The following is a 4,235-nucleotide window of genomic DNA, read 5'->3' on the forward strand; positions in this document are numbered from 1 at the left end:
TTCACTCTTGGTTTTGTATGTTCCATGGATTTGGGCAAATGAATAAGGGCACATATTGATCATTAAGGTATTACACAGTTTTCACTGCACTAAAAATTTCTGTGTTCAATGCATTTATTCTTAGCCTCAACACCCCTAGAAACTATTGACCTTTTAACTGCCTTCGTAGTTTTTTGCCTTTTCCAGAATGACATACAGTTGAAACCACAATATATAGCCTTTTTGGATTGGCTTCTTTCACTTAGTAATATACATTTAAGTTGTCTTCATGTCTTTTCATGGCTTGCTAGCTTATTTGTTTTTAGGGGTGAATAATATTCCACTGTCTAGATATAACACAGGTTACAGGGGTTGGCAAATTGGTTTACAGTTGCAAGTACATGAATAAAGCTATTGTAATAAACATAACCTGCATGTCTTTTTCCACATTTTATCAAGTGCTTTTTTGTGCATCTATAGATATATGATTTTTTTTTTACTCTGTTGATGGATTACATTGACTGATTTTCAATGAACCAGCTTTGCTCCTGACTAAATCCTGTTATACTTGACCATGGGGTCAAGTATACATTGTTGTAAATTCTTGTTATACATTGTTAGACTCAACTTGCTAAAATTTTGTTGAGGATTTTGCGTTTATGGTCATCAAAGATATTGGTCTGTAGTTTTATTTTATTGTAATGTCTTTGTCTGGTTTCTGTAACCTAGCCTCATGGAATGAGTTAAAAAAGTATTCCATTTGCTTCATTCTCTGCAGGAGATTTTAGACAATTGGTATATTTTTTTTTAATGTTTGATATAATTCACCAGTGAATGCATCTGGGCCTGGTGTTTTCTGATTTGGAAGGTTATTAATTATTGATTCAATTTCTTTAATAGATATAGGTGTATTCAGATTGCCTATTTTTTCCTGTGTGAGTTTTGGCAATTGTGTCTTTCAAGAAATTGGTGCATTTTATCCAGGTTGTCAAAAATATGGGTGCAGAGTTGTTCATAATATCCCTTTATCATTTATTTAATGTCCATTTAATCTGTAGTGTTGTCCCTCTTTCTGATATTAGTAACTTATGTCTTCTTTTTCTCAGTTTATCCCAGCTAAAGATTTATCCATTTTACTGATTTTTTTTCACTGTTCAAGGTTTATTTGGTGTTTTAGTTGGTATGACACTTGGATAGTTGGCTGCATTATTTATATGTAGACTTTCTTTTTACATTCTATGGCAATGTATAGTAATCTGATTCATAGAGTACACAAAATAAGATCCTTAGGAACGGTTATGCACAAGTCATGCAATACTGGATTTGTACATTGGATCCCAGGATGTGATTGACTGGAGAGAAAAAGTTGGACTAGGCACGTTGAGTAGAGGAACCACAAGTTATATAACACACAGTGAACACACATCTAGTTTGAAGGGCTTCTGTGTGTGCGCTGCATTGGCAGCGGTGCCTTTGAGGAGGTGGAACTGTTTCACACTAACCAGTTCAGGACCACACAGGGTGAGAACCATCCAGCATCAAGATAGAGATGCAGGGGTTTATGAACCATTACTATTTCTATCTTTAGGAAATTGATGTTTTTAGTCAGATAAAAGGGGCAATATGCACAATCTCCAACTAATGTCCTGTTGTAGCCTAGATAGTGAGGTGCTACAGTAGGAGACTTTAAAACTGCAGCTCCTTCTGGATCCCCCAAAGTGCATCTGCACTCTTCTTCAAACGGGCCTCTTCCTCAGGTGTCAGAGTCACCTTCACGACTTCTGAGAGACCATTCTGCCCCAAGGTGCAAGGAACATTAAGGAAGACGTCTTCTTTTATTCCATAGAGACCCTTGATCATGGTGGAAACTGGATGCACCCGCCTCAGATCCTTCATCATACTTCGCTAAATCTGCCACAGATAGTCCAATGGCCCAGGGTGTGTAGTTTTTCAGTTTGGTCACCTCTTAAGCACTCTGAACCACCTGTTTGTGAACTTCTTTCCACTGTTCCTTGTCTGCGTCAGTGCCCAGATCAGGGTGCAGAGTCTTCAGGGAGACACCGGCAACGTTCACTCCACTCCACACAGGCACACTCGAGTCTCCATGCTCCCCAAGGACCCAGCCATGACAGCTTAATGGGTGAACTCCCAGCCTTTCCCCCATTAGGTAACGGAACCGGGCTGAATCCAGATTGCAACCACTTCCAATAACACGGTTTTTGGGAAAGCCACTTATCTTCCAAGCCACGTAGGTCAAGACATCCACTGGATTGGAAACAATAAGCAACTTGCAGTTGGGACTGTATTTTACAACATTAGGAATGATGAATTTAAAGATGTTCACGTTATGCTGGACCAAATTAAGGCGGCTTTCTCCCTCTTGTTGACGCACCCCAGCTGTGACAATAACCAGCTTGGAGTTTGCAGTCACATTATAGTCCTTGCTAGAGACAATTTTTGGTGTTCTAAGGAAAAGGCTGTCATGTTGGAGATCCACCATCTTTCCTTTTAATTTGTCTTCCATGACATCAACAAGAGCAAGTTCATCTGCCAAGTCCTTCATTAAGATACTGATGGTACAGGCCATGCCAACAGCACCAACCCCAACGACTGTAATCTTATTCTGGGGGGTTTGTTCTTCCTTTAGGAGATTCACAATCAGCTGATCCTTGAGAGTTGCCATTTTGGACTTAGAGCCAAAAGGAATCGGGTGTTCACGGCGGAGGGGTCTCGGTGGTGCGCAGCGCTGGATCCGGACTTGGTGGCAGCGGCTCTGGTACCTATTTTACTGATCTTATCAAAGAAACACATTTTCATTTTATTGACTTTCTCTATTGATTTTCTGTTTTCAATTTTATTGATTTCTGTTCTAATTTTTCTTTCTTCTCTTCTGCCTTATTCTCATTGGATTTAAGAGAAATCCAATGCCTCTTGGATTTAACTTGCTCTTCTTTTTCTAGTATTATAAGGTACAAACCATGATTATTGATTTTAGGTCTTTCTTTTTTTATGTATGCATTCAATGCTGTAAATAATTGTTTTGGTTGTATGCCAAGATGAGGAAGACAGAAGCCCGTTGTCTGGAAAGCCCCTCAGAAAAGTTGGGGTGCTGAACATGTGAATCAACTCTTTGCCCACACTGGGAGGAGCTGGGGGGCTGAGTGTATGATGCTGTGCCAGGGACAGGAACTCTAGTGAGAGGGTATCCCAAAACCCTGTACTGACTTGAATTTGACCTTACATTTATCTAGAGTGTAGAAGCCTTTCCATTAGTGTCTGGATTTCTCAAAAAGGTAATTTGTCCATGAATTATTGCTGAATTAGTGTGTTTGTTGGGGAAAAGGAGGGTCTAGGGCTCTGTACTCCATCTTCCTGTGGATGTCACTCCTCCCTAATCATTTTTATAATATAATTTATAGTAATATTTCAGAGTCAAGAACCTTGGCACATATATTTCTTTCCCAGCTTAAGGGAACACTACAACTATTAAATGACTTACTTCATCTACTTTTATTGTTTCTTCACAATTATAGCAATTTCACTTTACAAGATTTGGGGCTTATAAATTCCAAGTAGAAGATCTAACTAACCCAATGTATTACTGTTCTGGTAAGCTTGTCAGAATCTATTATCATATATCTTCCTCAAATAATTTCCCCTACACTATTGCTTATGCATTTGGAATAGAGGAGCAAAACTGAACTGAGTGTGCAGAGATGACTCATTCATCCTGACCCCACCTTTAGAGTTACAGAGGGTAACTGAGCCAGTGTCTTAATTTGGGAAAAAAAATTAAAATTTGGACTGCTTTTTTCACACAGGTGTCATAGAGAAGATTTAATTAAAATACCACTTCTGAAACACTTGGGAAGATATATATACACACTTACACACACACAAATGTAATTTCTTTTTACCTAATATTTTTTCTTTATTTTCCAAAGTGGATGATTTTGTATCTCCTCCTATCATGGTTTTGAATCACATCCAAAATAACAATATTTCCCAAGAAACTACGTTTAAAAAATGATATCCTAACATTTTTCTAATTCTGTCTAAATTGTAAGTTCTTAGGGAGGATGTATAATTTTCATTGTATTTAGTAATAATAGTAAAGTGAAGTATATCAATTCTTATACAACTTGTGTCACAATGGTCCCCTCTCCTATTTACATAACTCCCAGCCAACAGCAATTGAAAACTATATGGTTGAAGCTTACCCATATCTCTCATATGAAATAACTGTTCACCTTCCT

General features: G+C 38.2%; 1 pseudogene; it reads right to left on the reverse strand.

Moving 5' to 3' along the window:
* Positions 1-1,665: 1,665 nt before the first annotated feature.
* On the reverse strand, positions 1,666-2,710 carry LOC129077971 (L-lactate dehydrogenase A chain-like; annotated as a pseudogene).
* Positions 2,711-4,235: the final 1,525 nt, after the last annotated feature.

Source organism: Pteronotus mesoamericanus, unplaced genomic scaffold (assembly GCF_021234165.1).
Source record: "Pteronotus mesoamericanus isolate MK-2021 breed Mesoamerican mustached bat unplaced genomic scaffold, CSHL_Meso_final contig_100, whole genome shotgun sequence".
NCBI classification, from domain to species: domain Eukaryota; kingdom Metazoa; phylum Chordata; class Mammalia; order Chiroptera; family Mormoopidae; genus Pteronotus; species Pteronotus mesoamericanus.